Genomic DNA, 14,261 nt, shown 5'->3' on the forward strand with positions numbered 1-14,261 from the left:
TATCTTATAAATTAAATAACACTAAAGAATGTCAGAATATTATGTTGAAATCTTTTTTTTAATATTTATTTATTTATTTATTTATTTATTTATTTATTTATTTATTATGTATACAATATTCTATCTGTGTGTATACCTGCAGGCCAGAAGAGGGCAACAGACCTCATTACAGATGGTTGTGAGCCACCATGTGGTTGCTGGGAATTGAACTCAGGACCCTTGGAAGAGCAGGCAATGCTCTTAACCTCTGAGCCATCTCTCCAGCCCTATGTTGAAATCTTATAGAGATTCAAATCTGAATCTATTATAAATATTTAAGAAGTATAGATCATTATTAAATCTAAGGGTAAAATATTAGGAGAAAAAAATTTTGTGTAACATGATTGTCTAAAAATATGATGTGTGTGTGGGCAAATGTGTGTATGTGTATGTGCATGCGTGTGTGATTGGGTGAGCTATACTATATTTCTGTGAGGTGAATGTTGCACATGGCCAAGAACGTGTATGTGTGTCACGTGCCATGTGATGAATGCACAGAATAAAGCAGGATGGTGAATATCTTCTTCAGTTGTTTGTACCCTTGACTCAACACAATAATTCTCAATGGATCTGAAGCTTTCATTTTGGGGCTATCTCAGGAAACCCCGTTTCTGTATCCCAACCTAGTGCAGGGATATAGGAACACAACTCAATGCCCAGATGTCCATGTGGATGATGGAAATTTAAATTCATGCTTTCAGAACACACACTCTTAAGTTATGTAATAAATCATCATCTAGGGCTTCAAGTGTCATCTTTTTTTTTCAAATAGATTTGAAAGGCATTGGAGTATATCTAAAGGATGGCTTTGTACCTCTCAATGTAGATTAGATATGTGTGCTTTTTAAGTTACTGGTCTAGATACTATCAATATTCCCTGTCTTTTGTTTGCTTTAGCACTCCGTAATTTGCGAAGACTAAAAATAATGCAAATTAGTTATACACAAAAGCAAAATATTTGTACAGAAATGAAAAATAGTTCTGTCCAGTGTAGGAATAATTATCCTGCGGATAAACCTGAAAATATTCAATTAAATATTATTCATTATTCTTCATACATCTGTGTTACATAGTAATATTCACTTGATGTGAATTTTATGATTAATCTAATTAATAGAGTTGAATAAAAATACCTTAAATGTGTTGCTTTCATGTGTATTTGATAATTTTATCATTTTAGGCTTTAGTACTATTAAACAGTTTACAAAAATTAGCACTATTACTCTAATAATTTTAATCTCTGCTTAAATTTATTTGACTTGAATAGTTAAGAAAGACTTTAACCATGTAGTGAACATGTCCTGTTTATGTTTTATGTGATTCAAACACATAGACAGGTGAATATACTTCACACACACTTCCAGGATGGCTTATATGCTCATATCCATTCTGTACAATCCTGTAGTTGTAAAAGTATTCCATGAGCCAGTTACTATTAGATGCAGCTTATTTAATGTACAATTTTTAAAAATCAAATCCATGGGGCTAGAGAGATGGCTCAGCGGTTAAGAGCATTGCCTGCTCTTCCAAAGGTCCTGAGTTCAATTCCCAGCAACCACATGGTGGCTCACAACCATCTGTAAAGAGGTCTGGTGCCCTCTTCTGGCCTTCAGGCATACATGCAGACAGAATATTGTATAAATAATAAATAAATAAATAAATAAATAAATAAATAAATAAATATTTTTTTTAAAAAAATCAAATCCAAGCCAGGTGGTGGTGGCACATCCCTTTAATCTTAGCACTCAGAAGGCAGAGGAAGAGAGATCTCTGTCTGAATTCGAGGCCAGTCTGGTCTACAGAGTTCCAGGAAAGCCAGGGCTACACAGAGAAACCCTGCCTTGAAAAACCCCTCCCCCACAAGAAAAGACATACACACACATACACACACACACACACACAAAATCAGATCCATATAGTTTAGTTTGTTTCACATGTAATTTAATATTAAAATAAAAAAATACAGTGTTAAGGTAGCAAAGATTTTCAAACATAATGGAAGATTCCCTTTCCACCTCGAGCAAGAATACTGCTTTTCATTATTTTTATATATTCTGTTGCAAACTTCCTGGTGTTTTAGGGATAATGTGAAATGCCTCAAAATCTTCTGTCTTCAAGCCTGAAATTAATGCAAGCTACATTTGTTCAGGAGATGATTCTCAACTCCTATAGGAGCTTTAATTCAAACTAAATATGAAAGGCATCATAGACAGAACTAACGCAAATTGGCTTTATTATCTTCCTAGTCAATGCACCAACATAAGCAAGGCAAGTCCTGTTAAATTACTGATAGCCTGCAGAATTGACTTGTTCTTTGCAATGGCAAAATAGTTCTTCAGTCTCTATTGCTGGTCTGGTAGCTGCTTTCTTTATGTAAGTATAAATCATGAACATTTTTTTTGTTTTGATATTTAGTATGTTTTCTGTTTACTTCAAACTATGTTATTGAAACTTCCCTTTTGGGCAGACATTTGTAACAGCAATGAAATATGTACTCTGAGCTAGCAATACTAGGACAGAAAGAACAAATCATAGTAGCTCTTTTCCAGATCTTCTGTGCAAGTTCTTTTAAACCTAATGAGGTTTGGTGGTAAGCTGTACAATTAGAAAGATATCCATTGATTCTACCCATTATCTTGTTATTGGAGCAATATAATTCCTAAGAAAATCAGTAGCATCAAAATACTTTCATAAAAAAATGTTTACAGAGTCTGTGTTACTTTCTCATAAAAAAGAATAAGAACATTTTCCATAAGAAATGCAAAAGAAAACTGTGGCTGAATATTTGCTTACAGTGCAAAGATGTGTCTCTGCCTAAGATGGCTTCTGATTGTTTTAATAGAAAGCTAAATGGTCAATAGTTAGGCAGGAGAGAATAGTGGGACTTTTGTGCAGAGAAAGAGCAACTTGGAGGAGGAATCTAGGCGTGGTTTGTTCAGCAGACTCAGAGCAAGTTGGGAGTGACATGGTAAGAAGAGGTAACTGAGCCACGCAAAAGAACATAGACTTTTAAAAATGAGTTAATTTAAATTATAAAAGCTAGCAGGACATGCCTAAGCTAAGCTCCAAGTGTCCAGGTCATTATTTGTGAGCTGGAGGTTCCAACAAAAATTTTCTGCCTTCATTTGGTGCCCAAAGCACAACATGCATATCTACATGTGGTCTGAGAGAATAAAATTCCAAGTGGGCTCGGCGCTTGCTGCGTACTCTGGAGCAGCACTTTTAAGAGGTCCTACTCCTGAGCACTTGAATGTGTCTTATGAGAGCCAGGTGTCATGCTACTTGCTAGCAGGAGCCTAGGTAAAATTGCCGAGTGCACTGTGGACCCAGAAAATTCTCAAAATTCCCAGAGCTGGGACAGATGGACTGTTTCCAATCCGGGATCACAGGCATGGGTTTCAGCTCTCAACAAAACTCAAAGAAGGAAGCATCACATGCTAGGCCATGTGCTAGTGGTGGAGGGCCTAGTCACAGCTTAGCAGTTTAAGGTTTGCCTCATATGATGAGACAAGACTGTTAGATATGTTAAAGTCAGGTCTGGGCCAAAAAACATCTAAACAGAATAGTATGGAGTAATGTCTCTAAATTTGCCAAGTATAAATGGACTGGACATTGTAAATGCAATTCTTACTTGATAGTTGCTTTTATTCCATATAGTTTTACTATGTTTGCGTTAAAACCCTTCCATTATTTTTAGACAATACCTGATAGTTGTTTTAATTGTATATGGTTTTACCATAATACGTTAGAGTTAAAACTTTTCCCTTTTAATTAAATGAAAAGGGAAAATATTGCAGAATATTTGTTTACACTGTGATGATCTCTCTTTGCCCATGAAACCTTCTGATTGGTTTAATAAAATGCTAAATGGTCAATAGCTAGGCAGGAGGGAATAAATGGGACGTCTGGGCAGAGAGAGAGAAATTTGGAAAAGGAATCTCGGCATGCAATTTTGCCAACAGACTCAGAGCAAGTTGGATGTAATGTATTGAGAAGAAGTAATCAGGTCATGTGAAAGAATGTAGTTTCTTAAATGGGTCACTTTATGCTATAAGAGTATGGGACACGTCTAAGCCAAGGCTAAGCTTTCATAATTAACAATAATTATCTGGGTCATTACTTGTGAGCTGGAAATTCTGACCAAAAAAAATATGACTATAGAAGGCATTTAGCAAGAAATACCCATGATAAATATAGGTAAGTTTTTTGCATTTTCTCAATTTATCAACCTCCACGAAATATGTTTAAACAGTATTAGTAATACTTAGTCTACTTGTTATTTTACTTTGTTTGGTTCATTTGAATTTGCATAAGAAAACAGTATATATATATATGTATATATATATATATACAGTCTTAGAATTAAAACTCTGTATTTACTGCTTCTAGATAAGCATGTTTTGTATTTATAATCATATGAATAATTTATTTGAAAAAAACCAGTGCATGAAATTTAGTAAAATTAAGACATATTTCTTGTCTTTGTGCAAATTCCAGGCTGTGAAGTTAAAATACATTGGGAAGAGATATCAGCGTTTTCTACAAAAGAGGACCACAAAGCATGCCAATTATAATTAGTTTTTTATATTAGCTTAGGAAAAAATAAGTATGCATGAAAATTAATACTTGTAGTTATATTGTTCTTTAGAAAAAATACTTTGTAGGAATTTTAGAGCTAATTATTTGATTTATTATAGAACATGAATACCCTAATATAAAAACCTTAATTGTATTTATCTTTAACATTCTTGAATTGTCAACATCAAACACATATTTTCCTCTCTTCCTCGGAAGTTTTGAAGACTGCACCTTTCCAATATCTAAGAAAGTGAATAGAGCTTTTCTGTTATAATTCAGTTACCTTTAGTCTTCTCAAAGATGTGAACAATCTTTGGGTACTGTTTTTAATATTTTCTTGAAAACTTATGCAAAAATTTAATTGTGATTTAAGCAATCCTAAAAAGACTTAAAAGGTGATGACATCATGAGGGTTTTATTTTGTAAATACACTGATGCCATCCTTTCAAAAGCAGGACCTGATGCAAACTCAGCCCTGCTGGTCCTCTGTCTTTGCAGTGGGATGATTTTGTCTGTCTCACTCTTAACCTCCAGAACCATGAACCAAATAATCACTCTTGGGCTGTGGGAAACAGCTCAGTGGCCTGAGAGCACTGACTGCTTTTCCAGAGCATGCAAGTTCAATTTCCAGCACCTACAAGGTGGCTCACAACCAACTGTAATTCCAGTTTCTAGGGAATCTGATGCTCTCTTCTGGCCTTCATACGCATACGGTACACAGACTAGCAAGTGGGCAAAATATTCAGGCTCATAAAATATAAACAAACAAATAAGCAATCTTCTCTTGTACATTACCCTCCCAGTCTTTGACACTCTATAATTACACACACACAAAAAAAAAAAAAAAAAAAAAAAAACATAAATCAAGAGCCAATAGATCAGGATTTGTCAGGGTTTCCTTTGTATTTTTGTTGTTTTGTTTTGTTTTTTAAACAAATTAGTTCTCCAAGGAAAATTTTGAAACTTGGAACTTTATGAATTCTTGAAAAGTTGGCTATTTGTCTAGTAGCCAAAAAGTATATCTGTGGATGAACTACTTCCTCCGATGCTCTGTAGCGCCCTGTCTGCATGCTTCTCCGTGTCTATCAGTTTTGGCTTTTCCCAAAGATGATCTCTGGATACCAGCCAAGCAAGTGGAAAGGCCACTAGGAAAACACTCAACTAATTCTGTATTCTCTAAGGAGTCATCAGTGACAGTTATATTTTAATATTTCAAAATGCATTTAAACGTAATTAACTTATGGGTTAACTCCAAATCCCTGTTTTGATTATGAGGAAAGTTGGTCCTTGATAACTAAAGATTATGTACAGATGAAACACATATAAACATACTGACATATTTTTGCTTGATATCTTAGGTTGGTTTCTCCTAGACCCAGTACTGTGGAGATAATTCTCATTCGTCTTCCTCCCATTCCTCTCTCATTGTCATGAACAAAAAAAGGTGATACAGCACTCACCAGCTTAAAAATATTTAACTCTTTTGTTTCTCAGTTACTCCTTTCTAATAAGTAGCTACTAATTAAGAAGGGCTCTGCATTAAGTTAAAAAAAAAACAGGTTTCTTACCTCAAATCTAGAAACATATTTCTTACACTTTAGTTTCACTTAGTACAACTGAAACACTAAACCCACAGATACTGGATTGGGAGAGTTTGGTCCTATATAAGACTGTTGGTACCATAACTAATGAGTACAAACTAATGAGTACAAAGACATTCCTATATCCACTGTATTTTCATGTTTGTTTACTTCAGTGGCTAAACATACTTAACATGAGTTTACACCCTTAAATTTTGGGTTCCTTTTGCTATATTCCCAAAAGTGATATAGCTGTGTCATACTGTATTTCTATTGCTTTGTTCTGTGGGGAAGAGCTGTACTTATATTCAAGGTGTTAATCTAACTTACATTTATGGATAATAATATACATGAGTTCACTTTCCTTGTGTTCCCATCAGCATTTACTGTCATTTGCCTTTCTGATAGGGCAAGATTTTTTCCCTATTTGTAGCAGCCTCTGCACTCTAATCATTGTTTATCCTTCTGTATATATTTTTAATTCCATGCAGCCCTGTTTGTTACTTAATGTTCTTATTTTAGACTGGTGCAGTTCATTTCAGAAAGCCCTTGCCTATTCCCATATGTAAATATTTTTCCAGTGTTTCTCCCTAGCAGTATCAGTATGAAGTCTTAAATAAAGATCTTTAAACATTTTCAACATGTTTTTGTATGATAAAGAGGTGTGGATTTACTTTCATTTTTCTACATGCAGACATACAATTTAATCAGCCACCTTTGTTGAAGAGCGAGTCTTTCTTCAGTGTATATTTTGCCAGCTTTTAAAAGGAGGAAACACACCTTTAAGGCCAGCACTCAGGAGGCAGAGGCAAGGATACTGTGTTTAAGGCCAGCCTGGTCTACAGACTGAGTTCCAGGAAGGCCAGGATGCACAGAGAAAAGCTATCTTGTGAAAGAAAAAAAAAAAAAAAAGTATCGTGGTACTTGATCATCATTGTGTGGGCTTGTATATGAGTTCTCTTTTGTGTTCTCCTGTCTGCTCATGAATCACTGCCCTGCTGCCTTTGAGGCAATCATAAATGGAATTGTCTCTATTTTCCTGCTTGCATTGTGACTTCTGCACTTATTTTACAGTTCATGTGGTTTATTTTATGAATATTTGAGAATTATCTTTTAAATTTATTTCATCTATGGTGTGTGCTTATTATGATATCTGTATAAAGATGAAAGTGAGGCCCACAATATATCAGAATCTATGTGATGTTCCTATGTCACTAATGTCTATGTCGCAAAACAGAAGCTACTACACCTAGTACATAGAGATTTGTGCTTGTATTTTTTCAAGAAACTATTTTCTCTCTTAATGTGTATGATGCTATCTTTTCAGACAAATTTTATTTTAAGTCTGCTTTACCAAATTACCTCCTACACTTCATACATATAAACTTGTGCTTGTGTTTTTCAATAAATTATTTCCTCTCTTAATGTGTATGATGCTATCTTTTAGACTAATTCTATTTGAAGTCTACTTTACCAGATTACAGATTATCTATACCAGTTGAAACATTAATTCACAGTATAAATTTATACTGGCTTCCCAAAACTCTTAATTTGTCAGTGTGTTTGCTATTGATGTGTGTTTCTTAGAAACAATAATGGATATCTTGTGGGGGACTTTTTTGTTTGTTTGTGTTTTTTTTGTCATTGTTGTTTTTTTTTCTTTTTTTTTTCTTTTTTTTTTCTTTTTTTTTTTTTTCTTTTTTTTTTTACAGGGGTTCTCTGTGTAACAGTCCTAGCTGTCCTGGAGACTAGCTCTTGTAGACCAGGCTGACTTTGAGCTCACTGAGATTCACCTGCTCTGCCTCCTGAGAGCTGGGATTAAAGGTGTGTACCATCACCTGTTGCAAGGAGGGCCTGCTTGTTCGTCCCAGCCACCTGGCTAGCTTAGCCCCAAAATAACCACACAGAAACTGTATTAATTAAATCTCTGCTTGACCCATTAGGTCTAACTTCTTATTGGCTAAATCTTATATATTAATTTAACCCATTTCTATTAATCTGCATATCACCACCCGGTTGGCCTACCAGCAAATTCTCATCACATCTATCTCTGGAGGGAGGGGGGAGGTCCATGGCATCTCCTCACTCTGCTTTCTTTCTCCTAAAATACAGGTCTGTCTTTCCTGCCTCCCTAAGTTCAGGCAGAGCAGGGCAGGGCAGGGCAGGGCAGGGCAGGGCAGGGCAGGGCAGGGCATCCAGTCTGGAATTTCTGTTAGTACTGGCTTGATTACTAGACTTTTTAGCTCATATATTTACAGGACAGTATAAACAAACATATGTATTTCATGGCATTAATGGCTATCGGTCTTCTAATATTAATCTTCCAAAACACCAGACTAAGCTGAGATATCTAGCAAATTCTACCAAGATTTAAAGAAGAAATGACAAAAGTTCTCTGTTTTCCCAAGAAACAGAAGAAGAGGGTACTTTCAGTTCCTTTATGAAGCCAGTGTTACCCTAATAGGCTAAAAGCAGACATCCCAAATCTGACAGAAACTATATATCAATATAGTTATTAAACACAGACTGAAAAACTCTCATCAAAATATTACATCAAACCATAAATCACATAAAAATAAATTATGTAATTCAATACACTGAGACATTTTCTAGATCTGGTTCAGTATTTTAAAAATTAGTTATTATAATCTATAACATTAACATGCTAAAATGCCAAAAAAGAAATATGAAACAGCCTAAGAATCTGCAAAAAGCATAATATTTTAAAATATGAATTCCATGTAAATGTATAGTAGTTAATAATGTTGCAAACACCATACTATATTAAACTTTTATCATTTACTCAAAATATATTATAGACATAAATATAAAATACAAATTATAACATTTCTAAAAAATAATACAGGAGAAATTCTAGAGGCACTTAAGCTAGGCAGTGAGTTTTCTTTTTTTTCACCTAATTAAATCAGGTAACATATATTTAAAATTTCTAGTAAGTTTTAAAAAAAGGACAGATACTGATATTTCATACATGCTCAGAGCCAGTTTGTAAATACCTATTCAGTAAAATTCTATCACAAACCTGCATCAATGAAACAAACTGGTAAAATTCTCCATTTGCCAATCAATTTGTCAAATGGAGAAGACCAAAACAGAATATTCCATGTGATATAATTTTAAATACAATTGTCACATCAGGAAAGAAAAACAAGCACATTACAATAAACTGTACAAAGGCAAAGTAGAATAACAAAAAAAAATTTACTAAAGCATAAGATTTACAGAAGTTTCCAGACAAGCCATAAAAAATGGTCAGAAGATTTTTTTCTTCTTCTTCTTTTGGAAGGGGAGATGGGGCAGAGAATCTACACTTGACAGCGAAGTCACAGTGTTATTAATGAGGGCTGTGATGTTTATTTAATGTTCCCATTTTGATTCGGACAATCAAGCTTGTCCATCTACAGCGTCTAAAGTTAGACTTGGCTAGAGAACATATTCTAAAAATCTGGTTAGCTTCATTTAACTGATGCAATTACATCCCACAGGAGGGGCAGGGGGAAAGGAGACCATAAAATTAAAGTAAAACTTTCCCTCTAAAAAATACAATAGAAACACTGATACCCTGGCAGCTAACCCTGACAACTACCTTCATTCACAGTGCTTTGTACTTAAATTATGGTGGGGAAGCATGTCCAAGCAGAGTCACTGCTTTTAAACACTTCACAACAACCTGGATGACACTTCTAGCCTCTGTTCATGCTTTCCTACAGTGTCAGAACAAGACATAGATTTGCTAATGTGCATGTAATCACCAAAGATGAAGATGCCTGGGCTTTATTTTGTAATGCTTCTAACTGTATCCATTAAATGCAAACCAAAAAAAAAAAAAAAAAAAAAAAAGGAAGCGTCTTGGCAGAACAGGAGAAGTGATGTACACTTGATGATCTGATTGACTTAAATATTATTCATGGCATATAGCCTAGTCCATACTCTCGCTGTTTCTATGGTGTGGGCTTCATTGGTCTTCCACTGCTCGGCTACACCATTTGCTAACGGATCATCTGGATTAGGAGCACTTAACAAAGCCTGGATTGACAGCAGAACTGTGCGAATCTGTAGTGCTGGGGCCACTCACCTTTCAAAATATCTAAACATATTCTTCCCATCTTGTCTATATTGGGATGATAAACTTGGGTCCTGAAACGTACTTTAGGTGCTGCCTTTGGGTATTCTTCTGACAGGAATAGTTCAAGTTTAAAAGTCCTTCCCTTAAAGAGGGAATCCTGGGAGCCCCCAATGACCGCATGAAAATAACGGGCATTGCTCTCATGGGGTTCTACTTTAATGCCAGGAACTTGTTCTGCCAGCAAATGCTAAGTTTCCTTGATGATCCTGAGGGGCAGCCCACCATCTTGTCAGAACCCGAGTTCAGACTCTGCTCTTGTCTCCCGGCAGTGAGTTTTCTATAAGCAACAAAAGCATGATCTATAAAAGACAATATTAAAAACTATCTTCATTAAAGTTAAAAACATTATTAAGATTGCAAGTAAGGGAGAGTTCCTGAAGGACAGGAGTGTATTCAGTTTAAACACCTTGAGGGTGACAGTAAAATGTGTTGGTGATTTAGAGTTTCTTCATTCTCCATGTCCCCATGGATATTCCAATGATAAGGGAATATGAGTGGGCTTAAACCACGTGATGGTGGCCCTGACCTTCTGAGTTCTCCACATATTCTAAACTAGTTGACTTTAATTTGTCACATGAGGAACATTAATTTATAATATATCAGGAATAATTATTTTGGAGATTGAAGTTTTATACAATATTTTATGGGTCTAAACTCAATTACCAAAATAACCTTTCTGATTTTTTCCCCACAAATAGGGCAAAACTGTAAATTAGTTTAATTTGATCGTGCTTTCTAATAGAAGTTTATCTTACTACCCTGATATCAAAATTAGCTAATAGAACATATGTTGAGTCAATGCTTACATATGTAGATCTGTGGCACATGCTTATACATACTAGCACTAGATAATAACATGAACATGGGTCATTCTCTATTTACAGTGCATGAAAAGGCAATGAGAAATATTATCATTTTTATTAGTATGAATGGCATGGGAACCTAAAGTCAGAGTTCCCTCTCGTTGGATTAAACTATGTCCTGAGGGGCTCAGCCTTCACTAAATAATCTCATTCTCCTTCCTCAGAGAGGAAAGATTAATCATTCAGAAACCTAATGAGCTGGGAAAGCAAATACCAGTAGAAGAAAGGGGCTTGAAAACTTTAAATAAAATAAATTAGTTTCCATTTGAAAAGTAAATTACTTGATTTACAAATCTCTTTCTTTTTTTCCCTTTCATTTGTACTTCTTGGATTTTTTTACCATTTTCATCAACTCTGCTGCTCCCACGGCACAGCCCGTTTAAACCGTTCCCTACTTCCCTTCATGTTCTGGGTTAGAGATTATATTCCCACCACCAAACGTTTGCACATTTTATGTGGCACTTCACAAGGTGGTGTGAGTCTACACCAATGCCTTTGAAACTTAACCACAATTGTTTTGAAAAGTCTGAGAAAAACACAGATTTTATTGAATAGAGTTTGCTGCTGCTGTGTGTGCATAGGTTGTCTTCCTTCGCATTTCCATAGACACTGTGGTTTATGAACTTGGTGTTTCTGTTGTAGAAATGCAGATTGAATTTTAGAGCATCATTTGGAGAAAGAACATACAAACTCTAAGCTAAGTCTACCTACTCAGTTTCTAAATTAACCATTTATCATTTAAGAATTTCTTCAAACTTCATATTATGAAATATACTCAAAAAAGTAAAACAATATATAAAACATTGTACAACAAAGTCATAAATGCTTTTGTAGTTAACATCACAATATTTAAGTATATAGAAAATCTTTGACTGTCAGATACTCAGCAGGAGAGTGCATCTCTCAATACTTGAAACACTGAATTCTATTCCAGTCCCATGGTAGAAGAATAAAACAGACTCAAAAAGTTATCCTTTGACCATCATACATGCACCATGTCACGTATGCATCCAAACCACACTCAGTTATGTACATACATCTCTTTCTCACACACACACACACAAGAGGTAGGAGATAAAATTAAATGTTTTAAATGTGTGAATCAAACACAAAGACACCTTTAATAAAAGGGAAATACATATTTCTAGGAGGTTATTACAGAATTCTTAATGCTACTTGAAATTTACATCTTGAAATCTTTATTTTCTATATACTATTTTCATTCCAAGTTATCTATGACTTTCCTAAAATTCTTCTCTGACCTTTGAATAACAATTTATGAGTGTGTTCTTATAATATGTCTACAACGTATTGTTTCCTCATTTGCTATATTCTAAAGTCTATAGTTAGAGGGACCAGTTCATACATAACTTTAATTTCTTGTCTTAGAACTTGGGAACCTCTGAGAATTGACCCAAGTGCTTAAGGCATCACAGTGTTATCAGTAAATTTGCTCTTCTGGGAATTGCTCCTTATAAGCTGCAGGTGGCCATCTCTATAACCTTCAAAGGACTGGGGTTTAACTTAGAAATTTCACAGAACTCCTGAGAAATTTGAGGTTTCAATGTTGCATTGTCACCTTTTTTGTGAAGGGACACTTCAGTTAGTGCTGTAAAGAACACATACTACACACGCTGAGACAATGGGGATGGTCTATTGGGAACTCACCAAAGCCAGCTGGCCTGGATCTGAAAAAGCCTGGGATAAAACCGGACTCGCTGAACATAGTGGACAATGAGGACTACTGAGAACTCAAGAACAATGGCAATGGGTTTTTGATCCTACTGCATGAACTGGCTTTGTGGGAGCCTAGGCAGTTTGGATGCTCACCTTACTAGACCTGGATGGAGGTGGGTGGTCCTTGAACTTCCCACAGGGCAGGGAAACTTGATTGCACTTTGGGCTAATGAGGGAGGGGCACTTGATTGGGGGAGGGGGAGGGAAATGGGAGGCTGTAGCAGGGAAGAGTCAGAAATCTTTAATAAATAAATAAATTAAATAAATAAAAATTGCAATGCATTGTACAGCTTAAAAATACCAAAGAAGACAAAGACACAAATTTAAAAATATGTCGATAATTGCCTGTTGTATCATTACTTGCTTTCATAAATATACACAAAATATCATTAAAAAAAAGAACAGATACTACAGAGCATGAAATGCTAAGGGACTGGTGATTCATGATACTCAAATAATGAAATATATATATAAAAAAAAACAAGAGCTAAAGCTGTTTCCTCAGTTAAACTGACCGTTAATCAGTTCCTACAGCTAGGGATTGCTATTTGATACTTGCTCTGTGCGTAACGGAATGTTATAGAGCAACTTTCAGAAAGAATGTTCCATGTATTTTACGTTGTGTTACAAAATCTGTGAGACTGGATACAAGTGTTTTAATAATTCCTTATGCCCTTGTGCTATATGCTACATAGCGCAGAATTTTCTTGAACTCATGGGCTGAAGAAATGGCACTGCTTCTTCAGTCTCCCAAGTGTTGTGTTATTTATCAGCATTTATGGCACTTATACATCAATTTTAATATGTTTAATTTGCCTTAGGAATGTTTAGGTTGGAGATTAAATACATTTCGACAAAGAGCTAGGAGAATAGATATACTATTGAGCTGTTCTCATTCCACAAAAATATTCTTGTTATTTTGAACATTTAAATGTACTTCTAACCAGAAACATAGTGGACCTTATCTATATATACCCATTACATCATTAGAAGAATTAACTACATCTCACTCATGAGTTCCTGATGACGAATAATATAACAGTTCTTGGAAACCTAGTCTGCACTATTGATTATGGACTCTTTGGAACCAGGCATAAGTCAGTCAAATATCATTCAGTAAGTTAGGCTTGACTTTCAGTGTTCACGTTGGCTTAATGTAGTTTGTACTACCCTTCCTTTGAAGATCTACTTGTGTGGGCAAATGTATTTCTAGAAACCCAAAAAGCTAGTTTAAAAGTAGTTCACAGGTCATTTGGATTATCTGATTTCTACCTGAAAACTGCTATACCATTATAATTTTCATAATACTTATATTTT

General features: G+C 35.1%; 1 pseudogene; it reads right to left on the reverse strand.

Moving 5' to 3' along the window:
* Positions 1–10,112: 10,112 nt before the first annotated feature.
* Positions 10,113–14,261, reverse strand: part of LOC126514771 (ubiquitin-conjugating enzyme E2 N-like) — a 14,839-nt pseudogene continuing 10,690 nt past the window's right edge.

Source organism: Alexandromys fortis, unplaced genomic scaffold (genome assembly GCF_014885135.2).
Source record: "Alexandromys fortis isolate MF-2015 unplaced genomic scaffold, M_Fortis_MF-2015_v1.1 scaffold_125, whole genome shotgun sequence".
NCBI classification, from domain to species: domain Eukaryota; kingdom Metazoa; phylum Chordata; class Mammalia; order Rodentia; family Cricetidae; genus Alexandromys; species Alexandromys fortis.